Here is an 11,066-nt window from a genome sequence, read left to right as displayed (position 1 = left end):
CTGGGGATTTGGCTCCCTACACTTCCTCATCCCCAAAGGAGATTTAAATTTTTTTTTTTTTTGCTGTGGAATCCCCCTGTTTCTGGTTTCATATTCATTTGAGCCACCTCCACCCAGACTCTGAGCTGCCTTCTCCAGGATCCAGGAGGGCAGCCCCGAGGTTCAGCCTTGTCTGGGGTGACAGAATTTCTTCCCTTGGATAATATGGATTTCACGAGCAGGCTGCCTGGTGCTGGGAACCATTTCCCTCAAATAGCTGCAAAATAAATGATGGGACATTTTCCAGTGCAATGCTGCAACCACCCAAAATACCCCAAATCCCACTGGCAAATTCACAGCCTCAGAGCAGAGTGACTGCTTTAGCAAGGCTTAGGGGGATTATGGAATTAAATTGGTCGCCCCTTCCACCCTTCCCCCAGTCAAAAGACATTAGAAATCTAAACACAGACAAAAAAAGGGATGTTAAAACAACACAGTGGGCTTCTCTAAAACCTATAAAAGCCAGGGAACTCCTTGTTAAGGCTTATTCTAGGATGCTATTGTCTTTCCCAGGGTTTTCCCTCAGGGAGCTGGGGAGCCAGGGGGAATCTCCTGACTCCTGCTCTGAGGCTCCCAGCAGGGCTCTGCCTTGGTAATTCCCCTGCCCAGAGCCACCTGATGCCACAGGAGCCCTCCCTCCACCACCACATCCTTCTGCCTGACCTGGGCCCTGCTTATTCCCTGCCTGGTATTCCCAGCTCCATCCTTTCCTGCTCCTTTTCAGGGGGAGTTGGTGCCACGAAAGCTTTGCTTTAATCTCTGCTGGATTTATCCAGATGCAGCAATCTCTGGAAGGCTTACGTGGGTCTCAGGTCTTCTACGTGCACACAGCCTTGGTTTGTTAATCTGGATGTGGTTTATTCAATATTAAATAAATAAAATAAAAAGAAAGAAAACAAACAAAAAAAGCCCTGTAAAAACTGCTTGCTTTGAACTGCTTTGGCCTGTGCACTGGAACAAGTGCTCCAGCTCCCAGTCATGCCTGGCACCCATGTAATATGTTTTAGGCTGATATGTGGCATGTGTTGTCTGTTTTAAATGAATTATTAAATAAATAAAAATCTTAACTTTGAATATTTCTGTATCTTCACACCACATTTTAAAGAAATCATTTCTAAAATTCTAAAATTAAATCTTAATTTCCTATGCAGTGATAGAACTCATTTCACCCAAACAACCCCAGAAATATTCCCATACCAGATAACCCCTTTTCCTCACACATTCCTTGATGTCATTACAGACCCTCCTATTTGAAGTCTGAATTTTAATACAGTTCTCCTAATAACTCCTAATTAATAAAATAAATTCAGGAGGCTTGGGGTAAAGCAGTGAGACACCTGTGAAGCAACCAGCAGGATTTACAGAGATTTGGAGCTCTTTGGGGCAAACAGATTTATTTTTGCCCTTGCCAGCACCTGGTAGAGGCCCCTCTGGGCACCCCAGCCAGGCAGCCAGCTGAGGGTTGTTAATAACTGCTAATTACAATTAGTTATCTTTCACCTTCTCAGAGCCTGATTGCAAGGGCTGGGGAGGAAGGACAAGAAATGAGCAGGGGAATTTGTTCTGCCCTGGTCACAGCCACCCTTACCCTGCCCTCTGACTCTGTGGGGTCCTGTGTCCCCTCTCTGTCCCCTCCCAAGCTCTCCTGCAGCAGGGAGCTGTGAGGCTTCGTTATGCAGATTGGAGCTGAAGTTTCCAGGAATTTTTCTCCACCCTGGGAAGCTGCTGGCAGGGCAGGCAGGGGCTGGGGACACTGACTGCTTGTGACAAGTCCAGCCTGGAAGGAAACTCCAAGGGTAGAGGGTCAGAACCTGAATAAAAACTACTCTGGCAACAAAATAACTCACCTTAAAAATCAAGCCTGCATTGGGAAGGTAGCCCTAAGTGTTGAGGGAACAGAAAAAAGAAAGATAATTTTTAATCTTTTTTTTTTCCTTTTAGCTTCATGGACTTTTGATCTATTCCCAGGCGTGGAGGCAGATATTCAAAAAACAGAATAAAACAGATTTTATCAGCAGTAGGAGTGTACCTGAGCACCTTCTTTCTTTGTCTTTCAGTGGGGGAGAAAAGAACATTTCCTTGCATACAGGGAGGGACAACATCTCCTTCCCTTTAGCAGGGGTGGCCATGGAGCTTTCCTTTAGCTCTTTCCCTCACCTGAGGTTTTAGGGCTGGTGGCAATGTCACAGCAGGAGGGGAAGGACCCTCCCAGGCAGGACAGAGACCCCCAAGGAGGAAAGCCAAAACCTAATGAATTTTCTGCCACTTAACACTTAATTTCAGTGCATTAAATGCAGCACCTGGGAGTTCATGAACCAATCTGATTACTGCCAAATGTAATTTTAACAGTGATAAAGTCAAGACCCGTGGTTTTTTCCTGGATAGAGATAAAATGTCTCAAAAACTCTCTGGGAAACTGGTTTGGTCCCAAGGCTGATCAGCACAGCTGTGCCCTGCAGCCAAGAGGAAAAGGTGGTGGAGATCCAGCTGGGCATCCAGATGCCAGGGATGCTTCCTGCCTCTCCCCAGGAGAATGGGTTGTGGGGTAATTCAGAAGCAGTGGATGCCTCAGGAGCAAAAAGAACCCACAGCCCCCACCTTTCCATCCTGTTCAGCCCCACTTTCTTCCCCGTGCATCTCAATATTCAATCCCTGGAGGTGGTTTGGTTCCTCTGAAGCTCAGGAGAGGTTGATCTCACTCCTCTGGAGCATCTTGTCCAGAGCCAGCTTGCTGAAGGCACCTGATGAGCCAAGGAAGAAAAAAAGAGGAGGTGGAAGGAGGTTGGGAGTTCCCTGCAAACACTGAATTTCCAGTCCTGGGACCATTCTCCTCTGCAGCCATCAGCTCCAGCCTGGGCTGAGGGGTCCCCAGGGCTGGAATGTCCTCATCTGCTGCAAATATTTGCCCCAGTGTTACCCCCTGAGTCCTGCAGGTTGTGTTCCAGCACCACAGCATCACTGCAGTGTCACCCTGAGGGAGCACATTGCACCAAGCTCAGGGATTTGCTCCTTCCCAACCTGTTGCTCCTCTATAAATAACTCCTCTGAGCCATGTATTTATATACAAAAACCATGGGTTTTCTTTACTTTGCTTATCAGAATTCTGTATAAGAAGCTGTCAGAAGCCATTCAAAAGACCTGATGTATTCAGTGCTTCTCCCTTCCCTACCAGGCAAACTATCTTCCCCCAAACTGAATTACTTTGCTTTGACAGCATTTGTTCTTGACAAATCCATCCTGGCTGCTTTTTTATCATTTTATTAATCTCCAGGATCAGCTAAATATTTTTCCCCTCTATCTACCCAGGTATCAGGGTTAGCCTGACTGCTCTGGCATTCCCTGCTCCTCATTTTTGAGGGCATCTGAGTCTCTGGGATGTCCCTGTCACCTTGGGATGCTCACTCCCACTGATGTCCCTGGCTGGGAGGTGATGCTCCCCATGATCCCTGCTCCTCATCCTGCTGCTCCCAGCTGGAGACTCTGCAGCTGCATCTCCTGCTGCCCCTCTGACCTTGGGCACTTTCTTCTCCAGCTGAGATTTTAATCTCCCTCACGGGACATTTCTCGTCCCAGTTTGGGAAGCCTCCCCTACATTCCTCCTGGAAATAGCCTGGAAATTCCCCTGCTGACACCAGCTGTGTCCTGTTTTGATGGGAGCAACCAAGTCCTGAGTGTTCCTTCCCTCAGGGGAGGGGAAGTGGGACAGATGCTGCCTGGGCTGCACCAACTTCTGCACCTGAAGTCCAACATCCTTTGATCAGCATCTCTGCTGAGCAGCTCTTCCCAACCCAAAGCTTCTTCACAAACATTTCTGCAGCCTTTCCCTGCTCTGCCTTTCTCCAGCAGTTTTCCTGGGAAGCAGAGGGGCTCTCCAGACCATGCTCAGCTCCATTCAAGCCACTCCCATAGAGAAACCCAATTGCCATTCCACACCTTCCCTAAAAGAAGAGGGATTCTCACCTAAAGAAAAGGTGAGGGGTAGAAGCACCAGGTTCAACAAAAAATTAATATAATTGTTAGGATCTTAGTGGGGAGCTGCCTCAGATCTCTAAACCCAAACCATTCAAGGTTTTTCTCTGTAATGAACATTTCTCTGGCTGGTGCTGCCTGGATTCACCCAACCTGGCTCCCAGGCAAGGCTCTACCTGAGCTCTGCCCCAGCTTCCTGGCTCTTTTCTTGTTTGGATTAAAAAAAAAAAAAAAAGAGAGAGAGAGAGAGAAAAAGAAAAGATAAATGAAAAAAAAAGGAAAAAAAAAAAAAAAAGAACATGGCATACTTTACAATCACAGGGCAGAGTTTTCAAGGTAAAGAGGGAAAAGAAATCAGCAATTTAGACTTCCAGTGCATTTTCTGCCCATTTCTTGCTAGCGTGCTGCTGCACCATTTCCATGTTCAGCATTAGCTTTAAATTGTGCTTGAAATTTGGAGTGAAATCCCCTTTGTACAGTAAATAGGCTTAGTGCTGTGCTGCCAATCAGCCTGCTGGCCCCCCTCCTTCTTTTTTAGGGGGGGGGAGGGAGGTATTTTTCAGGAAAAGAAAGAGCCCACTCATCTGACATAATTTCCTAAGATTCCCTCCACCAGGAACTGAAATAAATCGGGCCATTAAAGGCATCATTAGGAGCAGATGTTGGCTGCTTTGGGGCTGCTTTGGGGCTGCCACTGCCTCCCCCCACATTCCTCACCCCGGCAGCCCCAGTGCTGCTGCCATCAGCTCTGGCTTTTTTCTCTTTTCATAAAAAATCCCCAACCCCCCCCCTCCACAAGCCAGAAGTTAATACAGGTTTGCTACAGAGCAGGAGAACCCTGTAGCTGCTGCTGGCTGGAAGTTTTCTGGGGAGATCCAGAGGAGAAATCTGTGAAGTTCCAGGCAACAAGAGGGGAATAATTACTGGGAAAAATATCTCATGGACGTAGTGTTAATCTCTTTCAAACAGTCCCATGTTTCTTCCCTCCAGTCAGGTTTGCTTTGCCACCGTTTCCACATTAAACAGGAGCAAGAGGTGGGAATTCAGTGGTGTCTCTGGGAGCTGCCAAACTCTCCCAGGCTCCTTTCATCCCAACCGGATTGGGACCAAGGTGGTTTGGCCACAGCCCTGCTGGTGAAATGCTCCCCAGTTTTCTCATAATCCTGGCTGCTTTTCCAGTTGGAGTGAATCCCTTTGGCCATCTCTACGGCAGGAAAACCTTGGGAAAGGCACCATGGTGCAGACAAGGCTGAGGCTCAAACCTCACAGCAAACAGGAGTTGTCTTGTAGGGCTCCTGGCCTGCTCATCAGAGAATATTTAAGGGGTAAAAAAAAAAAAAAAAAAAAAAAAATCACAAGACCCCTATTCCTGCCCTGCAGCTAATCCAGTGAAAAAAAAAAAAAATGGAAATTGTCTGCTGGGAAGCAGAGATCTGGTGAGATTTGAGTTTGTTTGGGGCAGCTGCTCTCCTGAAAATCCAGCTTGTCCCTGGGCACTCTCCTGGTGATTCCCATGGAGGGATGGACCTGGTGGTGCTCCAGTGGTTGCTGGGAGATTCCAGAGCTGGAGTTACCTGAACTGGTAACTGGTGGTCCCAGAGCTCAGCTCCTCTGCCTGCCTTGGGTCATTCGACAGCCCCCGCGCCACCACGTGCTGAAGGCTCCTCGGAGGCACAGATTTCCCCATTTCTTTCATTGGGAAAATTTAGCCAGTCCATAAATAAAGGAGGAAAACCCAGCACACCCTGACTGGAATCACCAGCAGCCTAAGCCAGGCTGGGCTTTTGAGTTTTTGTAGTGACAAACAGCTGCAAAAATTAATAAGGTTTAAACGAGTAAAGCACTTCCTGGATGCTCTGCTGCTTCTCTCAGCTCCTCCAGGGGAGAATAAGGAGACTCCTCTATCATCTCTCCTCCCCAAAAAGCCATCACTTTTCCCTACTCCCCTATCCTCTCCCGAGATGACTCCAGCTCCTGTTGCAGAGCTCTGCAGGGCCTCTCAGAGCAGCAGTGGTACCCAGCGACACAGCTGAGTCCTCCTGTGATGCCAGTGAATAAAACACTGGGATGTTTCCTTCTCTCCGTGCATTTCACCCCAGAAATCTGGCTTTGGGAGAGCTGCACACCCCTCCTGATGGCAACACAAATACCTTCCTTCCAACAGCTTCTTGCAGAGGGAACCAAGGAAAGTGGAATAAAGAAATGAGGTGTAGAGTAAGAAAATACTCCAAAAGAGCAGATGAGGAGGAAAGAAGAGGTACAGCTCTGCCATCAGCCTGGTTCAGGTAGGGGCAGGGAATAGTTTGGGGCCTTAACAGAGCTAAATAATGGAGAATTTAAGGTTTTAATGCAATGGGTACAGAATCCAGGCACTGCCTCCCTCCTGTCCCTCGATGCTGCATTTTATTTCATATTACACAGCCTGAGGTCCTTCAGGGAAGAAGAAGAAGGGGCAGCTGGTGTGGTTTCCCTGCTCTGGCAGTGCAGGAGGGCTGAGCAAGGTGAAAATGATTTTCCAGAATTAACGTGGGGTTGGCTCTGGCTCCTGCTCCAGCTCTGCCTTCAGCTCCAGCTCCATCCAGCCTTGGGGCAGCCTCGCTCCTGCATCCCATCCCTGCCCATCCCTTCCTGCTTTCCCCAAGCACCCACTGAGGGAAAGTAATCGCTTGCCTTACCTCTAGGTTTAATTACTCTCTAATTAGGAGCGTGGTCCATCCAGAGGTCAGGATGGAGCTTTGTGCCATCTGCCAGTGCCAGGACACTGCTTTGGCTTTGCACGCCTGGCTGGGTCTGCAGGAGGCTCAGAAATGGGGGCTGGTTTATTCCCCCTGCCCCCCCTAGGTCTTTGGAAAGAAAATTTGAAAAGGAAATAAAAAGAAAAAGAAAAAGAAAGAGAAAAAGAAAAGAAAAAGAAAAAGAAAAAGAAAAAGAAAAAGAAAAAGAAAAAGAAAAAGAAAAAGAAAAAGAAAAAGAAAAAGAAAAAGAAAAAGAAAAAGAAAAAGAAAAAGAAAAAGAAAAAAAAGAAAAAGAAAAAGAAAAAGAAAAGGAAAAGGAAAAGGAAAAAGAAAAAGAAGAAAAGAGAAAAGAAAAGAAAAGAAAAGAAAAGAAAAAAGAAAAGAAAAGAAAAGAAAAGAAAAGAAAAGAAAAGAAAAGAAAAGAAAAGAAAAGAAAAGAAAAGAAAAGAAAAGAAAAGAAAAGAAAAGAAAAGAAAAGAAAAGAAAAGAAAAGAAAAGAAAAGAAAAGAAAAGAAAAGAAAAGAAAAGAAAAGAAAAGAAGAGAAAGAAAAATGGTCGAAACTGCTGCATGCTGCCCTTTTCCCTTCCACTTTTGAAGCCTTTGAGCATCCAGTTTTCCAGCAATTGGGAGGAAAATTGCTCTGAGAGAAAGAAACAAAAATCTGTCTGATTTTTTAAACAAAACCCCCCGTGCCACACAAGCAGCTGCAGAGAATTTCTCTTCCAAGCAGATGATGTAATGGGCTTTGTCAGCCAGTGCTGTAATGAATAAAAACCTAGAGCCTCAAATCATCTGAACTGCTGATGAAAGTCCTGAGGTTCCTGGTGCCAGTGGTCACCAGCAGGAGCTGGAGCTGGTGGCTTTGTCATGCAGCCCTTGGCTGAAGGGAGCTGGAGAGCTGAGGGCTTGAACCTGGCAATAACCAAACCCAGGATCTGAAATTGCTGAGGGAGAGGAGGACTGGAGAGAAGTGGGAGAGGAGGCTTTTGCCCCTCTTTGCATGCCAGACACATGAATTTCCCATGGCACAGGAGGCAGCAGGGCTGGATGTGCAGGAGACCTTTCTCCAACGCCTTTTTCCTTACATTTTTTCTCTTTTAGCTCCTGGATGGCCACTCTGTTTATTAAAGACATTTCTTCTGTGCAAAGCATAGGAAAGAAATGTGAGGTGTACTGAATAAGAATCCATCAGGCTGTGCTGGTCTCATGAGCAGGCTCTGCAGCCACAGGGATGGTGCCACCAAACTTTAACCAGCCAGGGCAGGCTTTTTCTGCCTAGGTGATGGCCTGAAAAGTCCAAGGAAGAAGTGAAATTAAAAGAAAACATCTACTTGTGAGGCCTGGACCAGATGAGAGGTCTTAGATTGCCACTGAAAAAGGAAGCTGAGTCTGTAGATTGAGGATGATCCTGTGTGATCCCACCTGGATTTCAGCTTCTAGCAAGTGGTAGGTGCTGGTTTCCACCTGCCATAGATGGAAAACCTCTGGAAGAAGAGCACCAGGAGGGCTTTGCTGTGTCTGAACTTCTGTATCCTCCACGGACACCCCTGGCTGCTGCCTGCCAGCCAGCTTCCCCACAGCTCTGGTTCCAAGGCAGGACTAGCCCCAGCTACCCAGCACATCCCATTTACACAAAGATTTAAAGGATGAGATCCTCACCCCACTCAACCTGATGGAGAAACTTCTGTTGACTTCCAACAGAGCAGTGGCCTCACCTCCCTATCCACTTGGATTTTTACAAATCTGCTGTTTCTTTCCCTTCAAGCTCACATCTTTTAGTAGTCAGGGCTTGCAAAATGAAATGAGTATTTGCTTGCTACTTATCCCCTGCAGGACTGGCACAAGCCACTGTCACCAGGGCAGGAGGACAGTGTGGCCACCCCCCCCTGGTCCCCACTAGCCAGCTCTTGCAGGTTCTGCTCCATCCCAAGGGAAAGCAGATGGGTTGCCCAAAACTCTGGTCCCTGAGGGTGGGGACACACAGACCCCAAATTTCTATCCTAAAGAGGCTGCAGGGCAGGGCAGGGAGGAGCAGCCATCCCCCCCAGAGGAGCTGGGGTACATCTCCTGCTCACAGTGCCATCCACTCTCCCAACCTCCAACTCTCAGGGTCCTCCCTGATTATCCACTTCACTTCACTTTGCAGTCACACAGGAATACTCAGACATGACCACCACCTAGAGGCTGGAGCACTAAATGAAGCTGGAAAGATTTATAGGCAATGATGAGCCCAAAAAAAAAGGGGGTTAGGAAGATTTTATGAGCCCAAATTGAGCAACGGTGAAAGCTGAGTGTCTGGACCTCTTTCCTCCAACCCAGTGGTGGCCCTCACCTCAACATCAGCTGATGGCAGCACCAAAGGGACCTGCCACCTGCAGAGATGAATTTAAGGATGGAATTTGGTGAAGAGCAGAAGATTGGGGTGCCCTGCTCCTCCCCTGCAAGGGAAGGTTAAGGAGGATGATGAGCACATCACTGTGTTCCACAGCCCCCCCCCAGTCATCTTCCAAGGATTTGTCTGCTTGGTTACCAAACCAGGATGATTTGGGGCACTGAGTTCCATGGCTTAATTAGACATTGTTGGGTTTGCATCTGCCACTGGGTGATTTCTTCCTCTTTGTTGCCTTTGTCTTCCAAGACCCCCATTCACTTTCTCAGCGCCACTGCAGAGTCTGTGCATCTCCCTCCTCCCTTCCTCCCCCCTTGGCTGTCAATTCTTTGCAAGACAAAAAGGGTAATTTATTTAATTGTTGCTCAGAGAACGTGCTAAAACTCTCCTTTATCCTCCCAACAGTTAATTACACTTGTTAATTGTTTTAATGACTCCCAGGGTAATGGTCCAGGTATAGAGGAGGACCCCATAGGGGCTCTGTAGCCATAAACCCAGAGCACTCAGCTTGCACTTCCAAGAGCTCTGGTGATAAAACCAGTCCCTAACAGCCCGGGTGGGGAAACCAGAGCAGGGAAAGCTTGGCCTGGGTTTGCAAATTCCTGTTTGCAGCATGGAAAGATTTATAGGAGGCAGCCTTAGGGAAAGGCAGATCCTGCAGGGTTTCCCTTGGACGGGGCCATCAAGGCTTGGAGAAGCAACTCCAGCCTCTCCCTCTGCAGCAGAAAGGATGTGGTGGTGGTAGGTAGGGTTGGAGGGAAAATAAAAAAGAAATCCAGCAAACTTCTGAAAGCTGAGGCTCAGTCCTAAGCTTAGCAACCACCTCCCTCTGACTCGGCAGAGTCAGTGGGGAACGGCAGCCCCCGTATCAGTAAAACCAAAAAAAAATGATCATTTGTGGTCTCACAGAGCAGCATCTGCCAGCACCCTTGCAGCCAGGGTGAAATCTGAGAGTTGCCACAGCCTAAACCTTCCCTGCAGCTGCTTTTATCTTACCGGGAGGAAAACAAAACGAAACCCAGAAAGCTTTGTGGCCAAGATGTCTCACATCTGGTTTCAGCTCCAAGAAATGTACTTCCACCCCCTCCCTGAATTGTTAATGTTAAACAAACAAAACCCTGGTGATTTTTTTTTTTTTCTTTTTTTTTCTGGGTTTCAGCTCTTGGGTAACTTACAAGCAGCTTTGCCAGTTCCAGGCTGGAGCTGCCCTTCATCTCTCCTGACAGCAATGCACCTCGCTCAGCCCACGGGGAGGGAAACCAAAAGCAATTCCAATCTGGGACAATTCTTCAGGAACTTTCCCTCAGGAGGGCTCTGATGGAGCTGTTGCACAGCTCTGGGATGTCCTCTGCTCCTCACTTCAGCTCCAGGAGGGACTTCAGCTGGGGAGTGACACGGATCCAGGCTCTCCTGGGGGGAGATGAATTCCCTATTGGCAGTGAGACAAACCTGCTTTGAATCTTGACCACTCTATTTTTAGGTTTCAATACAGCATTTTTGCCTGTGTTATTTATGCTCCCCCCCAGACACACACACTTTTTTGAGAAGGTCTGGAAATGTTTAAGATGTGCCCAATGGTATTAACTTGCCTTTCAGAGCCTTCTGGTGTCAATTCCATTTCCACTCTTTCGGGAGCAGAGCAAAGTTGTGACTTTTTTATACCTTTTCAATCACATGAACACCTACTTTCTTCCAGTGCTTTCAGGTGTACCATGAAGCTCACACTGCTGGTTTTGGACCCGACTGACACCTTTTCCATCTGACACCTTCAGAACCATCATCCCCTGGCTGGCACCGCCAGATCCAGGCAGCTCTCCAGCCCTCCCAGCTCCTCTCCCCCTGGCTCCTCGCTTTCCACTCTCACCAGAGCTGGCAGAAGGAGCTCAGTTGGGGCAGATGAAGGGGATGGGAGCATCACAACCATCCCTTCCCC

This window comes from Heliangelus exortis, chromosome 14 (genome assembly GCF_036169615.1).
Source record: "Heliangelus exortis chromosome 14, bHelExo1.hap1, whole genome shotgun sequence".
NCBI classification, from domain to species: Eukaryota; Metazoa; Chordata; class Aves; order Apodiformes; family Trochilidae; genus Heliangelus; species Heliangelus exortis.
The sequence above is the reverse complement of the archived record's forward strand: the minus strand, read 5'-3'. Positions refer to the sequence as shown.